Source organism: Schistocerca gregaria, chromosome 2 (genome assembly GCF_023897955.1).
Source record: "Schistocerca gregaria isolate iqSchGreg1 chromosome 2, iqSchGreg1.2, whole genome shotgun sequence".
In the NCBI taxonomy this organism is placed as follows: Eukaryota; Metazoa; Arthropoda; class Insecta; order Orthoptera; family Acrididae; genus Schistocerca; species Schistocerca gregaria.
The window spans coordinates 521,043,196-521,063,299 of record NC_064921.1 but is presented as its reverse complement, the minus strand read 5'-3'; positions in this window follow the sequence as shown (position 1 = coordinate 521,063,299).

The following is a 20,104-nucleotide window of genomic DNA, read 5'->3' as shown; positions in this document are numbered from 1 at the left end:
AAGAAGGAAGAAACAAATCCGCAGGGATCAGATGAAAACGAAGACAAGAAAATAACATTATCGTGGTGGGACGAAATTAATTGGGAGAATACTGACGAGGAAGATGAATTACCAGAGGCATGCACAACGAATGTACGAGGAAAGGACGAAGTAATGAGTATTGCAGAGCTATTTGAGATGGAAACCAGGGAAAGCGAATTCAATGAGGATAATGCGAAGTTGAAAATAAGTTACGAGTGGGCACACAACCCAACGAATGTAATGAAGGAAGTTATGGAGCGATAATTAGAGCATTTAGATGCGATTATGTGGATGTAGCGACGAAGAAGGAGAAGATAGACGAGGATGAAGAAAAAGTAGAGGATGTAGAAGAAAGCGTAAATGAAGGAAGAAATAGATAAGAGGAAATAAAAGAGAGACAAGTAGCAGTCGAAGCTTATCCTACAGAAAGTTCGAATTCACAAGGGAAATTCCTAAAAAGACTCATGTATGATTCATTGGAGGATTCGTCGATGCAAGAGGAAGAAGAACAGAACCAGCCCTTTCAAATTCAACCAATTGTGAAGGCCATGGTACAGTATATCCCAGTCAATATTGTAATTGATAGCGGAAGTGAACTGACTGCGATCTCAGAAAATTTATTCATGCAGTGTAATGCCAATGAGGAATTGCCAGTTATGAAAACACGTAAGATTAAAGTAAGAGGTTCTATTAGAAACAATGCTGCGGAAGTTACGAGACAAACAAGGTTAACCCTTTCGTGCCAAGGTCAAAAGATCGAAGCCAACTTCGTGATTATACCTAAACTAACTGCAGATTTGATCATAGGTGGAGATTTTTAAAATGAGAGACGAGCTATAGTAGATATGGGGAAAGGTAGCGTAACATTCGGGAATGTAATACTTCTCTCTGAGCAAAAGCTAAAATTAGAAGAAATACCAGTTACAAACAAACAATTAAGAATGACGCGAGATAAAGAGGATGAAGAATTAGAATGGTATGCACAAAAGAAGGAATCGCCTCAACTCATGTTATAAGTCCATAAAGAAATCGACGAAAAACTGCAAGAAGTTCAAGGTATTTCGGAACACAGTAAAAGAGAATTGGAGGGTATTTTACGAGATAAAGCAGAGGTATTTTTACCTAAGGTTGGCAGTATTAAACACTTTCAGTACAAGTTTGAAGATTAATTTTGTTACTGGTAAATAATAAGCACAATATTTCAAGATTATGTTGCAGATAAGATCGTCAGGAGAAAGAAGAATGAAGAGAGAGGAAGGTGGGAAAAAGAAAGTAGTTTCAGTAATAACACCAATAGTACCATAGATTAAGGTGAAGGGATAAAGCGTAGATAGTCTAACAGCATGAAATACTAAAACGCTATACACCATGACACTACACAAAAATAAAAAACGAATTTGAGGATTCTTGAGTAGACGTTAAGACTCCAAATATCTTAGAATTGTAACATAGAAAGGGCGCCGAAATTTGTAAAGCTTTTTAAGAAGGCGTAAAACAAGTAGATACTAGACATATGTTAGATGATTATAAGTAAAACTTCTTGTAAGAACCATTGTAAAAACTCCAACAAAGGCCAGATGCAACGACCCACAAGTTACAAAGCGAGAAGTATCAAGAAAGAAAAGCACATAATTAGCAAGACACGAGGACAGCGAGACCAACAGAGTGACCTTCTTTTAGCGAAAGTGGGCAATAAATTTGCCCGCTAGGGGGAACCCTGCTGGGACGCGACGGGACGGGCGAATGCAGGGAGGGTCTCCGAGCCCCGCATGAACGGAGAGAGCGAAAAACGGCCGGACGAGAAGACCGCTTGGGCAAGCCACCGCTGGCAAAAAATATGTGTAAAAGCCACACTACTGCTATTAAACAGCACGCTGATGCACGAAACAGAAGAAGAACTTCCTCAAAGTAAAAATGACACGCCCAAACAATTTATCAAACTGTTACTAGGAGGAGAACTTCAAAGCGACTAGTTATCAATAAATATTTCCATCTCCTGCCCAGAGAAGAAACAAGAAGCAAGTAAGAAGCAGAGAAAAAGCAGGAAGAACAGAAGCTGAAGATTCGCAAGATTGAGACCAAGAAAGAAGATGGTTCAAGAATAGACGACATACCTTCCTAAATCCCTATCCTATTGTAAACTATTCGTCTGCAAAGTAGTACAACGAAAAACATCCGCTTTCAGTGACACATATCGATGACTTTCACGCATACAAAGCCAGTAAACCACGAGATTCTACACTCATAGCTCCATTCCATTATGGGACCTCCACAACAGCAACACACACTTGCAAAGCCAACAAGGAACGACGAACGAAGCTGTGCATCAAATACTTGCCCACAGCCATCTCGCTCAAGTCCATCACCTTCATGCAAAAACATTCGTCAACCTCATGCTTAAACATTCATAGGATTGTGTGAATGTGTGAAATCAAATAATGTGATGTAGGAATTGTGCAAAAGAAATGTGTGAAAAAACTAAATAACTTAAGCACACCAGACAGCTAATAAACTACAAAATAACAGTCATTGACTATGGACTTAAGTAAAAAGTAGACTATCGATAAAAATAAGGCATTAGTTCTGAAATGGACAGTATATAAAGAACACAGAATAAGGCATAATAAACGTTAAATCTATATACCACTTATTTTCTTCTCATAAAAATAAAAGAATAACTGTATTTTACTTATTTTCTCCTTATAAAAACAAAGAATAAAAACTTATCTTGTTGGATGTTTTCCCGTTTTTTAACATTCGTACCATTTGTTAGGATAATATCTCAATACTTGTGTATGTATATTTCTTTGACAAACGAATTCTTGGAAATAATTCTTATTTGTTAGTGTAACAATGAGTGTCTAGAAACAAAAACATTTTACTTGTACATGATATCTATAAAATGTGTTAGGAATAGATTTTACTTAATTACTACATTTATAAAAACAATGTTTCTAAGAACATCGATGTGAAAGACTCCTCACTTTCAATAACAAACTTCTTAAAAAACAAACTTCACACTTAAATAAAGAAAGAAAATAATTAAAAATTAATAATAGCATAAAAATATTATTCTCTTGTCATTTTTAATTATAATGTGGAAGAATATATAAATATAAATTAGTAATACAAACTAGCATAGAACAGAATAACGTGGCTGAACAGTACGCAACAAAAATTAGATACATTAGAAAATTTTTGACTGACTTAGACAACCATTCAATCATTGCCTAAATTCAGTGCAAAAATTAAGTTCGAAGGGTGGTGATATGTAAGGTGTCAGGCAAATCCAACACCTTCCATGAAAACCCTGACATGATAAGCAAATCCAGTAGTATGTCACATAGCTCCGAATAAATCATGACATTCAATTAATCAAAGTAATGCGAGTAACGAGTGAGCAAATGGAATACCACAGACTAACACAAGACTGCCTAAATGCATGTCATACCTTCCCACAGTGAGACAGACGCAGTTCCAAGGGGAGAAACGAGAACAGAAGCCGAGAGCAGAACCGTGTTAAGCTAGAAGGCCCTACAATAAGGGACGGACTGGACACCCATGTCGCCAGCTAACCGCTAGGCCACACAACCTGCACGTTTTAGTGTGAGACTTTTTCGCGTCTCTGTTACGTCAAGGACCACCCCCAGCCCATGTTAAAAGCTAGAGCTCTCCAGAAAAACACTATAGATCTTACGATAAAACAAAAAGGGCCACTACCACCCGCAAGTTTTAGCGTGAGACTTTTTCGCATCTCTGTTACGTCAAGGACCACCCCCCAGCCCATGTTAAATGATAGAACCCTCCAGAAAAACAGTATAGATCTTACGATAACGCTAAAAGGACCACACCACCTGCAGGTTTTGGCGTGCGACTTTTTCGCGTCTCTGTTATGTTGCAAACTTTAAAAACATTGCCACACCACGAAAAGTATTGGATGGACAGAATTTTTGTAGACGGAGCTTAAGGTTAACATTGAGACCCAGATTGGTCAGATGAAAACACAGTCAGATAGTTTTTTTAAACCAGCTTCGGTAAATAGTAGTAAGGAGAAGTTAGGAGAGAGTTGCTTCCGAGATGGCGAGGTGAGCGGAGCTGTGCGCTGCCCGCTGCCGCCCTAGTGCTGCCTAAACACCGACAAGGTAATGAACGCACGCGATGCCGCATTTTTGAGCGCATAAGGCTTCACTCACAACTGCAGAAGTCTCATCTGTTACACCCCTTTTTTGCGTAATACTCGTGTCGATCGTTAATTAAAACTCATGGTGTTCACATTTGCCACTTGAAGTAAAGATTTGAAACGCTATGATTTGTTTGTTATATAATTATTGAGAAGCCACATCAGCCACTGTAATTTACGACAAGTTAGATAAGTAATTAAAAGTAATTGAGGGTCACTGTAGACCATTTTGATAGTTTTCTCTTTTGTGAAACTTAATTTAAATCTAGATTATAGATGTGACATGGCATAGGTCATCCTTCGATCGATTGTAGAACTTGGAAACCCATTCAGGGAATACTCGTTCACATTTTTGTTGAACGCAGTTGGTTTTTACCATCTGTGGTCATCAGTCCCCTAGAACTTAGAACTACTTAAACCTAACTAACCTAAGGACATCACACACATCCATGCCCAAGGCAGGATTCGAACCTGCGACCGTAGCAGTCCCGCGGTTCCGGACTGAGCGCCTAGAACCGCTAGACCACCGCGTCCGGCAGCTGACGGTGAGATCATTTAGTATTTGGTTATATCATCGCTAGTCTCACTGAAATCTTTTGAATTCTACATGTCATGTGTGTTCTGGCGTCTCCTTACCAGCAACAGCTCCCAGGTTCATACTAGTCAATTCCCTAAAAAACACGCTTAGAGCGTCGTTGCGCGAAAGTGGCAGGAAGACACGATATAGAACAAACAGACACCAGCATTAATGTTTAGAAGCCCCATAAGATGACAGTGGTCCCTACGAGAGGTTTCCACTTTCCTGTCTAACATCAGCCAACAAATATGACAATCAGTAGCGTCATTATACAAATCTTCATTCTCCTTCGATTTGGTCATGGGCACATTGTTGCTGTAAAGCTTATCAACCTCCTGCAAAAATTTTTCGAGTTCAGTGAGCAACCAAACCACAGGGCTGTCCCCGACATAAGATTTGTAGCGGTTAAGGCTGGAATCATATCACGATACAATTTGGTATGCTGTTGCGTGTGGTGTTTTTCAGTAAATGTGGTATGTGGCGCTGTAGGGTCACCTTCACAGTGGGTCACAGGAGCGAGGAGGCATTCAATGTCTGCTTACGCTACAAATGGGCCTCGCTCCTGGTGGTGAGCATTCTTAGACTTTATGAATTTGTTGTCCTCAGTAGGCATAATAACAGGTACTGGTTCTTTGGATGCACAGTCTACTAGATGTGCAGCTAATAACTTGTTTGATGAGAAATAATCGAAGCACCTTAAGCAAATACGTTGCTTATCTTCATGTTTGTTTATCTGGGTGGAAAGGAGTCGGGACATGTCACTGACCCAAACATAGTGATAACTATCACCTTCAGAGAAGAGCAGCCTGTTTACATGCAGAACACACTCACCGGCAAATTTTGAGAAATGGAGGGGGCCGACGGCGATATGCTTGTCTTGCTCACCTGACTTGCTTTTCTTCTCTGGGTCATAAACATGGACCGATATGCTGGTATTCTGTGCCTCAGATTTAGGTATGTCATGGATCTTGACGGGGAACTCTATACCATCAAAGTTATAACACTTATGAATGTCAAGGTCTCTGCCGTACTGAGTTGTTGGTTGAGGATTTTGTCTGTAATTTCTCTCGCAAGCCAGGATTGACCATGCAAAACAAGCCTGATCGTTTGTATTTTCGACATGAATGCATACATGCTTATTAGCTATATTTTTAGGGTGCTTGATGTAGCTTGACCCTCCATTTACCGGATTTACTGGATCGTAGACATGTGTGTGGATGTGCAGGTGTAGAATTCTGCTGAGTGATTTAGCTGACCCTCTCACTTCCATCTCGGAAAACCGGTCCAATATAGCACTGAAGGTGGATTTATGAACTCACCCGAGTTAGCGTTCGAGTGAGGATCTGCGTCCCAACATCGCTAAGGATATGATGTGCAGCGGATCCACACTCGAACGCTAACTTGGGTCTACAGCGATGTCCCTCAAATTGACTAAAAACGGACATAAAATTATCGCGAAATATTACGTTCAGTTTTGTCGAATAGGAAAAATTCCACAACCAGCTGGACACAGGCAGTGCTCGGAGACTTGTCCAGCGTGGTGAGACTGGCACCGACGTGTCCAGTGCGCTCAGACAAGCATTCACCTGCTGGTGTGGTAGAATGCTTCGTTGCTATTGGCTCCCTGAGGGAAGTGGTGGGTTGATGGGGCCGAGGGTATATAAAAACCATTCTACCCCCAGTCGTCCTCATTCTTTCCTCAACCACTGTAGTGTGAAGTCGATCTTGTTCTCGCTCGCTCGTCAGTTTACTCCTTTCTTGCGTGCCTGTTACGAGTTTAGGTACCAAAAATGAAATGTTCATCAGCGGCATCAAGCACCGTCGGTAGTGCCAGTGGCGGCAAACGGCAGAGACCGTTAGAGCATGGTGTGGGATTGCGTGGTAAGTATAGCTTCAAATCAGTAACTGTAACTTTTCTCTTCCACTGAGAATTTTATAGTATTGAATCCATTTCTTCTTCTTATTGTTCCTGCACGTATCCACCAACACTAAAGCGTGGATTATATGAACTCTGTCATACAACAGCAGACACAGTGGCACCAGTTGCTTCATCAGCAGCAGCAGTAGCAGCATCAGCAGCATTGTAAGTATATATGTCATCTTGGTAGTACTGGTGTGAGCGAGTCCGTAGATTATTTCGAGAGAGATCAAAATCGATAACGATAACTTTTTTTTCACTAAGAATTGCGTATTGAATACATGTCTTATTGTTCCAACATATATCCAGCGGGTAATTGATGAAGCTGAGAGGCAACTGCAACAGCAGTGGCATCAACAACAATGACTGCAGCTGCACCAGCAGCAGCAACTGCAACAACGACAACAGTGGCTGCAACAGCAGCAGCAGTGCCATCAGCTGCTCAAGCAGCAGCAGTGGCGTGAACTGCGGCAGCAGCATTAGTATCACCGTAAGCAGTATATATGTCTTTCATTGTGTATGTAATGCATTGTGAACAACGAGTCTGAGGTTGTTGTAGATGATTTAGAGGGACCAAAGACGATAAATGTTACTTTTTCACTATTAATGCCGTATTTGTGCAGTATATGTCCTGCAAGCGTAGTTTGTTTCTAAAAAAATTCATGCTTTACGTAATATGTTGTAGCTGGTGTTGTTGCTGTAGATGATTTCGAAGATCAAAAACGATCAAACGTTTTTCTTTTCTTTTCACTAGGAATTTCGTATAGTACTGTGTATACGTAATTAAACTCCATGGTATATGTAATATGGTGTATATTCTTTGTTGTTGTAGATGATTTATTGACATATGAAGAAGGGGGACAGAGAGGGGTATGTGCTGGAGATATCCAGGAGCCATCGCAGATCTCATATAAGTATGTATTCTAAACATGTACAGATATATATTTTGTTCCCTCTAGTTTCTGTGCGTGTATGTTTTGTTATTATTAGATCATTATGTTTCAGGTGATATAGCGGAAATGAATCGATGGATCTTCCCAAATTCAGGCGAGGGCGAAATTCCACAGTGGGTGGATGAGATGGAGAGAGACCTTCGTCATCGTGAGGAGATGAGGGAGATGTCAAAGAGCCAGAGCGAAACAGGTAAAATATATATTCACACTCCTTACAAATAATCAGTATACTTTCTTTCCATGCAGTTATAGCGACAGCTGGCGATGTCTAGAACCTTGTATTTAATTTTGTTTTTCATTATTCTACAGCAGTCGAGTCAGGGGAACAATTCCAGCAATGGGCCGTGGCTCGGGTACCGGGGGCGGCGAAGACTATGACATCTAAACGAGGTCCTGTGAGGCATGCTTCACCTATAAGGGTACAGCCCGTCACCCCACGGGAGGCGGCGGCCGCCGCCGCCCCCGCCGCCGCCCCACCGACGCCCCCCCCCCCCCCCCCTCACCGCCGCTGCCCCCAGCCCCGACCCTGCCCCAGCCGCTATGCCACAGCATCGCCCTGGCTAGCCCTCCCTCAGGCTAGCGGCTTAGGGCTGCAGCAACCAGGCTGCTTGCAGCGGCCCAATTTCGCAGCGTCTCCTCCTGCGGCGTCACGTCCTAACCGATCACGTGGTGTACAGTACACACCCCTGTCCACCTCGCCAACTCATCGACTAGTTGTAATTATAGTACTAGAGAAGATCCTGTGGCTATTGGCAGTTCCCTCTCCCGTCCTTTTAGTGAAGGACATCAGGTCAGTATACCATACCACAGTTAGAGTACTCGGTGATTGCAGATGTTTTTGAGGAGCGAATCTCGTTCACGAGGATCGAGAACCCGGCAGGAGGGTACCGCGACCCTATTGGTTTTCTAAGGGCGTGCCTTCCTGTTGTGGAAATGGAGCTCCTCAAGGTAGTCAATGATCTGAGGTATCCCGCCGCCATTAGGTGCAGTGCGGTGCTTCGCATCGAATTATAACCCCCCCCCCCCCCCTCCCCGCCCCACAGTCGAGTTTGGTGTTGAAGAGACAACACTTCACTATTTTAGGGGGGAAATAGCGTGATAGCACGGAGCACGCCAATCGCCGAGTGGTTTCATAAATCCACCTTGAGTGCTATATTGGATCAGTTTTTTGCAAAGGCAAATAACCCATGGATGAGTGACAGGTTCAACACATCTCTTGATTCAAAGTACAAAATGTACCTGGACGTAAATAACTTATATGAGCACACTATGCAGCAAACACTGCCATTTCATGAGTTTCGATGGTGGTCTGAAGACGAATGCAAGGGATTATGTGGAACAATCATTGGCGGCATGGCAGCTGATTCTGATGAAGGGTATGTAGTGGAGGCAGAACTGACATACTCTATTAATTTGCATGATGTGCACACCGATTTGCAGCTGTGTCCACAGCAACTAGTTTCGCAAGGAGGCTCCACACCAAAACTCATGACAACTGGGGGATAAGTAGAGGGATATTATTCATTATCATAATCTCCAGCAATGCATCAGCTTGGTTATGGAGCCGGTTAGAATCACCCAGGATATCCTTCAAGCAGTCCCCCTGATTGAAGGAGTATATTGATTTGAATAAGAGGCAGAGAGCTTCCACGACGTGTGACTTTGAGAAAGACTTTTATAAATTAATGAATAATTCAATTTTCGGAAAAACAATGGAGAATTTGACGGAACGACGTTAAATTTTGATTAGATCCGAATGGGATGGACGATATGGCGTAAGAAAATGCATTGCTAGACCAAATTTTAAGCAGGTCACCATATTCAATAAGAACTTTGTTGCTGTGGAGATGGCGAAGCCTGCAGTAAAGTTTACAAAACCTATTTATGTGGGGATATGCATATTAGACCTATCCAAACACCACATGTACCCCATTCGTAATGATTTGCACACACTCATTTCGCAGATCCTACATTACTTTATATGGATACAGATAGCTTCATCTATTGGGTGAAGAACTGTAATCCATATGAAGTAATTCGGTGTCAGGGTAATGAATTTGACATGTCCTCATACATGGCCGATAATCCTTGTAGTATTATTCCACAGAACAATAAAATTACCGGCCTTATGAAGGATGAGGTGAATGGATTGCCGACTGTGGAGTTTGTAGGTCTACACTCAAAAATATATGCGTATCACACATTGGAAGGTGCCACCCAGAGGTGGGCTAAGGGTGTGCATTGTATGGCATTGAGAGCCCTCTCTATCAAAGACTGTTTGCGGTGGCTGTGCAGTGGTGTTCGCAGTGCTGCACTGCAACCACCACGATCCTTTTATCAAAGTAATTTGTGTGTGTATGTGTGAGTCATGTATATATTTCTCTGTACTATTAACAAATGTATCATGAAGAAAGAGAGAGAATGAGTGGAAAAGAAACGATAAAACGGAAAAAAGAACAAAATTTATATTTATATATGCACACCATATGTATGAAAGAAAGAAAAAAAGCATAAACATAAAAAATTAAAAAAACAAAAAATAGAAAAAATATATATATATTGATTTATTTGTTCATATACAACGTATATATATATATAATGTGCATTTTGTAAATAGTATAGCTTTTAAGTCTTTCACCTGGTGTTGGCCATCCAACTCAGAATAGTTTTTAAGTGTATATAGCTCACAGTCCATCAGAATTGTTATTGTAATAAAACCTTTGCTATTGTGGACTGTTGAAATTAGATTCTAAGCATCCATAGTCCATCAGAATTATAGTAAAAGCTATGCTACTGGGGCTGTGGAATTTAGTTGTGGTAGTAAAGAGAGTATCCCTGCATTAGTTTTTAGCATAGATTTATACAAAAAAATGAAAATTTCCTATCCAGGTTACTCTTGTAAGGTGTAAGTTAAAAGTATTTCTGCATTGGGATAGCAGAGTTAATTTGTACCTCAAGAATACCATATTGTACCCCAAGAATTAAATTGTACCTCAAGAACTGTATTGTATTTGTGTGAACTGAATAATCCAAGAAAAAAATATTCACCATACATCTTTGTTGTTCTTTATGAACAACCCTATCCCCTATTGAATTATGTATGTATATGTATATAAAGGCTGTGCATGTCTCAAATGACGTTAGTTTTTCTGAAGATGAGAGCTATTAAGGAGGTAAAATTTAAGCAATCATAATTTTTTATTGTAGTTACACTGTAAATATGTTCCTGGCTCCCAATATTCTTGTGAGTATTGTATGTATTTGGTGACCATAGACAACTTTGTGGGGTTTAACAGTCAGTGTAAATTAACAGTATATGCAAAGATTATGTTATCGCTGGAAGTATCATTGCAGAAAATGTCTACGATCTGATAAATGGAGGTCAAGCTATATCAAGCTCCCTAAAGATATAGCTAATAAGCATGTATGCATTCATGTCGAAAATACAAACCATCAGGCTTGTTTTGCATGGCCAATCCTGGCTTGCGACAGAAATTACAGACAAAATCCTCAACCAACAACTCAGTACGGCAGAGACCTTGACATTCATAAGTGCTATAACTTTGATGGTATAGAGTTCCCCGTCAAGATCCATGACATACCTAAATCTGAGGCACAGAATACCAGCATATCGGTCCATGTTTATGACCCAGAGAAGAAAAGCAAGTCAGGTGAGCAAGACAAGCATATCGCCGTCGGCCCCCTCCATTTCTCAAAATTTGCAGGCGAGTGTGTTCTGCATGTAAACAGGCTGCTCTTCTCTGAAGGTGATAGTTATCACTATGTTTGGGTCAGTGACATCTCCCGACTCCTTTCCACCAGGATAAATAAACGTGAACATAAGCAACATATCTGCTTAAGGTGCCTCAATTATTTCTCATTAGACAAGGAATTAGCTGAACATCTAGTAGACTGTGCATCCAAGGAACCAGTACGTGTTGTTATGCCTACTGAGGACAACAAATTCATAAAGCTTAAGAATGTTCACCACCAGGAGTGATGCCCATTTGTAGTGTACGCCGACTTTCAATGCCTCCTTGCTCCTTTGACCAGCTGTGAAGGTGACCCTACAGCCTCACATACCACCTTCACAGAAAAAACACTCCAATATGCGGCAGTGTACCCAATTGTATCATCATATTGTCGCAGAAGAAGCCGAGTAGCGCAGTCGCCCAAGTGTAGTGGTTATGACACGAGATTGCTGCATGGAGGGTCGTGAGTTCACAACTCGCATGAACTACAAAAATTTTATGTCTATATTTGGTTCGAGTACATTCTAGAAGTATCCACAAATGGCAATTATATTTGTACTAGAATATTGTGTAGCTGTATATATATACCGTATGTGTTCTGACCGGAGGCAGTTTGCTCCGCGCTCTTGTATGTGCAAGTGCTGAATAAACCTTCGTTAAGTGAAGTTAATGTTCGCCATTCATCTAGTTACACCTTCTTCTACGTGACATTATTCTGGTGGAGGCGCTGGGCATTGGAACCTGTGATACCGCACATTAGCGACGACACAGTGGCTCCCATCAGGCCGTTTACGTGGCGAGAAACCCAAGTTCGAGCCACATTCAACAGATCGCAACCTATCGGAGACAGAAGAAGAAGAGGACGTCACGATGACAGCAACTGTTTGCCACCACATGAGACATCCTTCCGGGTTTTCTGGTGACGATGGCCAAGATCCAAACAAGTGGCTGAAGGTATATGAGCGTATAGCCAAATTTAACAAATGGGAAGACACGGTGTTTTTGGCTAACGTATTTTTCTACTTGGAGGGCACTGCGAAGCAATGGTATGAGAACATCGAGGAGAAGTAAGTGCAAGGCTAAATATAAATCGAAGTGCAGGGCACAGCGTCCAGGATAGAGATGGACAAACTCGTTCATTCTTGGGAACGGCCTGCCTTCCATAGCAATGAACATGCCGTTTTCACTTGGATCAAAGCAAGACGGAAAATAGCCGCTCGTCTGTGCCGTACCGGCGTCCTTCAGAGCCTTTTTCGAAATATTGTTGTGGAGTTGCGTATGAGGCGTTTCACCGTCGTGGAACCGAATTCCCCGTCACAGTTTCCTTAACGTAATCAGCAATAGCTAAAGGTAGCGCTCCCTAGAGCAATGTTTTGTTTAACAGAATACGTGTGCGTTGCGCTATGCCTTAAAAAAATTTTCTGCTTTATCTCTTAAGAGAAAGATTAGTCAAAGGTTCTTTATGGCTGGTTCATTTTTCTTTATAACCAACAGTATTCTCATTTCTGATCGTTTCATACTTCAGATTTTTCGCTTTCAGTATCGGTTTGACATTACTGGTACTTGATAAAAATATGTTTTCTATATATTTTGCTGTTTTATTTCGTAACTTACTGGTAATTTTTTGAATACGTGATAAATGCTATCGTAAAATGATATAATGTTAGATCGTCAACTTGAGAAATGTGTCATTTCCACAATCATATTAATACCACAGAAAGGTTTACTTCAAAGAAGGTAATCGTGAATCATGCCTGTTTTATAGGTATCAAAGTAGTCTACCTATAATAAATATGAATATTGAGTCGATATCCATCATTTGGCGGATAGTTCTGGTGGTATGACACATCTCAAAAGTGATCAATTAATTTATATGAGAAATTACTATTTTAGAGCTTTTTCCCCCCTCCTTGGAAAAATTTCTGCGGACACTCACGACTAGTAGCATTGTACCCTACAAACACAACGTTTTACAGAGTTGGATAAAAATTGTAGACATAATTTTTTAGAATTACAGTTCATAAATCTATCTTTCATGGCACAGACTCATTTCCAACAAAAAAGTATTACAGGTAATACAAAAATAGTAGTATTTGAATAAATAATATACATTTTATAAACTCAAGTGGGATCAGACATTTTCGAAACACGTGCTATTAAAAAAATTGGTGACATGAGCGAATGTAAAGGAGATTAGAATGAACTTAAAGCAGTTAGACTGACCTGTAAGTCCTTCAATACCAGATTTGACAATTAAATTTATAGTGTGGGCGTAACAGGGGATGTGAGCCCATTTACCAATTTTGACCACAGCAACCATATTAGCTGCATTGACGGCTACAACTGCCACTATTTTGTTGCTTACTCCCCAGCTGGTCGCTTCTCTTTGTAGAAAATTACCTATGTTTTCTGCAGTGTGTTGAGGCGAAAATTCCAGGCAACCCAATATATTCGAATGAAGTCTCGTGTTATCATCCATATAGTGTGCAGTAAGCGCAATAAAACTTTCATTGTTCGAGGAAGCCCACCCTCAGTTGTCAGAGCGACTGCTGTCGTCGAATTCAGTTTTCCTCGTAAATCTTCCAGCAGTTGACTGAATAGTTGTGGCAGCAAGCTGGTCGCAAGCGTTTTCCTACTTGGAAGCTGGTAATTGGGGAAGAGCAGGGAATTTTTTGTCTTTCACAATGCTGAAGGGGTGGTATCCCTTACAAATCATTTTAAGCAATTGTAAGTCGATTTCTTTGCTTTTATAAATAAAGAGGGGCTTAACAATACTGAAAAAAATTGTCAAAGATGACTGCCCTCCTCCTATTGAAACAGCTTCAAAGGTGGCAGATTGTTCGACGATAGCGAATCAACATCGCTGACAGATTCGCTCACAGAGGCTGAGGAAACAGAGGCTGGGGTGAAAACGCAGTTGACGTCATGGCACTTGTTTCTGCAGATGTCGACGATGGAGACCTAGATCGAAAATCCGTCCTCTCCAGTGGCACTGTGGGGTGTTTCTTTATAAGATGCCTTTTCAAATTAGCTATGTAGCCTCCAGCAATATTAATGATGGCTTTGCAATATTTGCATTTCCTCTATCCACCTCTATTTTCTTGTAGTGATACCACAATACACACGTTGAAAATCTTTGCATCTGTAACATTATTATAATTTCATCACTAATTCGCCTTAAAAAGTTACCTTGAAAAGTTTTAAAGAGAATCTCTGTATGCATTGTACAAACCATTACAAATAAATATTGATAGGTGAAATTACACATGATTAAAATACTTGGAAATTGAATAGCAGGAATGGTGTTGATAAAGTCAATGATAAAAGATTCTTAGTATAATTATGGTTGCTCTTATGATACTTTTAAAAGTTATGTTTTCTTTTCTTGGGCTACCACCCTTCCCTCTCCTTTCGCCAACTGGGTTCCATTCCATGTAGAAACGAGCTGTGAAATTTGAGCTCAATGAGATAAGGCCCCTTGACCATAAAAATTTGAAAACCTTGAAAAAATATTACGTCCAGCCAAGTATTATTTCTGCACGACTGCATGATAAATTCATTAATTGCCTAATGTAGACAGATTGTTTACTTAGACTTTCTTAGCTGAATGCGGTTTTCGCATCGCAATATTCGTGTGACGGGCCAGTGAATGCAAGCAGAGACAAAGATGTTACTCGGTGGCTACACGGCCAGGTAAAGACTAACAGCTGGTAGTAGCAGATAGGCCGGCAGGCTCAGCGCGAACGGAAGTACGCATTTACGGAACTAAAACCTGTTTACGACCCAGAACGGCCACCCCATAACACAGTCGCCTTTTCGAGGGAAGACCGTAGCAAGTGCAACGTCTTTGTTTTCTGTTCGTTTACGTAAAATATTCACATTCGCAAAGGAGTTACTCGCATTAAATAACTGGGCAGTAATGAGTCGTCCATCAAACCAACATTAATAGTTTTCTTTTGTAATTTGCTGGTGTCTACATCACATTGTCTGCGCATCAAACTGCCATACTAACTAGCGGCAACTGAGGATTTATTTATATAAATCAAACTTCCGGCACAGGAGCGAAGAAACAGCATACTAAAATCAGAAGTTTTATATCAGCAACAGCGGCAACTACATAAGAATGCTGGAATATCGTCTTAACTTTATAAGTGAAAAGAAAGAAGATAGGGGGAAGGGTTCGTGAATGGAGGCAGTCATCAGTTATTTGACAAAGAGAATTTCTGAGCAAGCAAGGGCGGTCGGGTAGCCATTAACAAAAATGGTTCAAATGGCTCTGAGCACTATGGGACTTAACTACTGTGGTCATCAGTCCCCTAGAACTTAGAACTACTTAAACCTAACTAACCTAAGGACATCACACATGTCCATGCCCGAGGCAGGATTCGAACCTGCGACCGTAGCAGTCGCGCGATTCCGGGCTGCGCGCCTAGAACCGCTAGACCACCGCGGCCGGCAGCCATTAACAGACGAGAGTGAAACGAATATGAAATTTTACAATTACGTTTTCCCGTACTTAATATAAACTTTACACTAATGTATATGAATATAAAATAAAAGCGAAATCTATTGCTAGTTCAATGCTGATAATTGTGTTAAAGGTAATATGGAAAAGGTTTAAAAGTCACTTCTCTACTTTTTTCTTTAATAAGTGGAAAACCTTTGCCTCTACCGAAAAAGTACCCCAATATAATATTTAACTACATTAAATTTCCTACAAAAAATGTCCTATTCATTTTTTCTAGCATTTATAGTTTGCCTGTAGAGAGCTGGAGAAGAGAACATGAAACTCTCACGCGACACGCATGGGCTATAGCTCATGTTGTCTTGTAAACCTGTTGGTGGCTGTTTCCCAACTTAATAGACCACAAGTTTCTTGTATAAAATTTTTCGTCTCGACTTCCTCTACACAGCTATACTACGTTATAAACAATAACCTTTTACATCCTATAAATACTTCACTTTGGTTTTCTCAACATACTTGCGTCACACGCTTAGTAAACGTTAGGTTTTTATGTTGCATTATTAAAGTTAATGCAGCACTAATAATAATTAAGTTCGCACTAATATAGTTTTTGGTTTCAAAGTTCCTTCTGAACAAATGTTTTTTTAGATAATAAGTAAATACGATTTTATGGCAATCTATGTCTTTTCAAATGGAGAGGCACCCCTTTTCCTATTGAGCCAAAATGACCCACAACCAAATTTTTGTTGTCAAAGATAACCAAACTAGCAGGTAATGCTAATTGGAAACAACCAAACTTAAAAATAATTAGAGCCTCCCTAAATGTAATGTTTTGTATATGAAAGATACACAAAAATAGCTTTATATGAATTTTCTTACACTACAAATTAAGCAAATTATTGAAAGTTAGTTGCTAAATCAAGCTGACGAAACAAAAAAAATATATGAATAATAAAAAAACTTGCCTTGTTATAAGTATGTCTTCCGCTGTTCATCGATATAATGAAGTGAGCTGATATGCCCTTTTGTTACCTAAAGAGACGTATCAATTACATACAACGTAATTTTTATGTAATTTACGTAACTATAAAATACTTTTTAATTGACGGTCGTGGACGCTGAACAGCAAGAACCAAGTGCAAGAACAGTTTGAAACACACGTAAAATGGGCGAGCGCAGTGAACGAAACGAACAACTGGATACTGAACTAATTAGGAGCGATCAGCAGTGGAACTGCGACAGGTGGTCATGTGAAGAACGACGAGTGATGCCGAGGGAGACCGAGACTGAGACGACCCCGGGACCGAGGCTGGAACGAGAACTGCCGAAGTGACCGCCGCGACCGAATGAACTAGTGAACTATGAACCGATCGTTCCTCGTTCCCGGGAACTAGAAGCAGACCACCGCGACCGAAGTGAGCTATGAAATACAGTTCCTTGGAATTCGTTCCTCGATCCTTTCCTCCATCTTGGTGAACCGTTCCTTTGGACCCGTTTGTTCGCGAACTACCCATCTCTAGTCCGCGCAGTACAGACACATGTCAAGATCGATGGACTGTGCGAGGAGCAGTGGCCGATCGAACCCAGTGAAGAAGTCTGGACACATATTGCAACAGTTATGTCACATGGGACCATCAGGAACCGTTTGATTCAGCAGAATGCCTCCGGCCAGATTACCACTGATACTAAAACACCACCAAGCATGGATATTCTGGTGTCCTGTGGTGATGTTTGGTTTGTGGGGCGCTCAAAAAAATGGTTCAAATGGCTCTTAGCACTATGGGACTTAACATCGATGGTCATCAGTCCCCTAGAACTTAGAACTACTTAAGCCTAACTAACCTGATGATGATGATGATGAGTCCCATACTCCGTTTACCGAGCGTAGGGGAGCGACGCGGGAGACCCGCTCCGCCATACTAGGCAAGGTCCTAGTGGAGGTGGTTTGCCATTGCCTTCCTCCGACCGTAATGGGGATGATTGATGATGATGAAGACGACACAAACACCCAGTCATCACGAGGCAGGTGAAAAATCCCTGACCCCGCCGGGAATCGAACCCGGGACCCCGTGCTCGGGAAGCGAGAACGCTACCGCGAGACCACGAGCTGCGGGCTTGTGCGGCGCTCAACTGCGCCATTATCAGCGCCCGTACGCAGTCCCAATTTTTTCACGGTCTTATCGAACAACTGTCACGAATGATGATGATGATGATGAAATGATGAGGAAAACACAAACACCTAGTCCCCCAGGGCATACAAAATCCCCAACCCGGCCGGGAACTGAACCCGGGACCCCGTGATCCAGAAGCAGCAATGTTAGCCGCTAGACCACGAACTACAGACTTCTGGTGTCGCAAAAAAGTTGACAGAGAGTGGAATGGCGCCCTGTTGTCTTCAGTGATGAGAGGAGGTTCTGTCTGTGTGTGAGTGATAGACGTACACGTTTACAGCGTAGGTCTGTTGAGCTGCCTAATCCAGAGTGCATTCGCCCACAAATCACAGGTCCCATCCCAGGCTTCAAGGTGTCACATTTGGTGTTTCTGTAGTGTCCGCTACACTGCACAGGCTGTTATCCCCGCGCTGCTGCCATTTCTTCTTCTTGTTGCAGCAGAACAATTCACGTCCACATACGGATCTGCTCTTCGTCGTGAAAAACAATTGCCTTGGCCAGGAAAGTCAACAGATCTCTCGCCAGCTGAACATGTATGGGACATGATGAATTGGGAACCTACTCGTTCGTCAGAGCCTGCAAGAATTGCAGAATTGCAAAGGTACAAGAAGCTTGGGAAAATCTATCGGAGGATGCCATTCGGCACATTTATGGTCGTTTGCACGCGAGAATACACGTCACCGTTGTCGGCCGAGGGGGAAGAGTGAGGTTACACATTGTATTGATGCGACGGTTTCGGCATTCTTCACTGTGATATGTGTGTTTCTTTTGGTTTACCATATACTACTACAACGATTAGCCATCTGTTACCCCACTTGTCAATAAAACGTCCTCGTCCTTGAGAATATGGTATTTTTTCGGGCAGTATAATACTAACGTCGCTCTCCGAATCTGTCCCTGTATTGCTGGAGTGGCAGGATATCAGAAATTTGATTTAACATCTTACCGACGATGACGTCATTAGGGACAGAACATAGTCTCGGATAGGGGAAGGATTAGGAAAAAAAATCTGCCATGTCCTTCCAAAGGAACGCTACCGGCATTTGTCTGAAGCGGTTTAGGCTAACCACAGAAGACAAACTGCTTATTTGCTTCTGTCTCGGGTTCTTCGGCCGACGTTCGTGTGATGATTTTGCTGACGTTTCGCCAGCACGAGTGGCTGGCATTGTCAAAGCTTCACCCTCCATTGCCGGAGGTGAACTGGAGCCGGGCTCGCGGCCGCAGACTATATGTACCTTGCGCGCCAACGTCCGAGGGCTTCTCCGCGGTCATTTCCGCGGTCATTTCCGGTGCGTTTCTCCTCTTGCTACCTGCTACGGTCGTTCTCTGCAGTACGGGAAGCCAGGAGCCGTTTACCTTAAGGCTTTCTTCTTTCTTGTTGAAGCTGTTCCCGTGTTTGTGTATTTCTACAGCTTCTCTGTACAAGCGGGTGTGATAGTGCTTCTCTACAGCCAGAACTTCCGTGTCGGTGAATTTTATTACATGTACCTGGTCGGTCTCACTCAGTGCGTGTTCTGCCACGGCCGATTTTTCCACCTGTCCCAACCTGCAATGTCGCTTATGTTCTTTGATCCTGGTGTTGATTGATCTTCCAGTCATTCCGACATAAACTTTCCCGCATGTGCATGGTAAGCGGTATATTCCTGACATTGCAAGTGGGTCCCTTTTATCCTTTGCCGATCTAAGACATTCTTTGATCTTCCTTGTCGGTTTGAAAATTGTCTTTACGCCGTGCTTGTGTAATATACGGCCGATTCTGTCCGTCACTCTGGGAATGTATGGCAGAAAGGCCGTACCCGACATTTCTTTTTCTGGTTTCTTACTTCGCCGGTGGTTTGGCTCTGTTACACTTCTAATATCATTTGTGGAGTACCCATTGCTCCTCAGAACACTTTCCAGGTGTTGCATTTCGCGTTTAAGGTGCTGCGGCTCACATATTCGTGCTGCTCGCGTTACGAGCGTCTGAATCATGCCTCTTTTCTGGCTCGGGTGGTGGTTTGACAGTTTGTGCAGATATCGGTCCGTGTGCGTCGGTTTTCGGTACACGCTATGTCCCAGGTTTTGGCC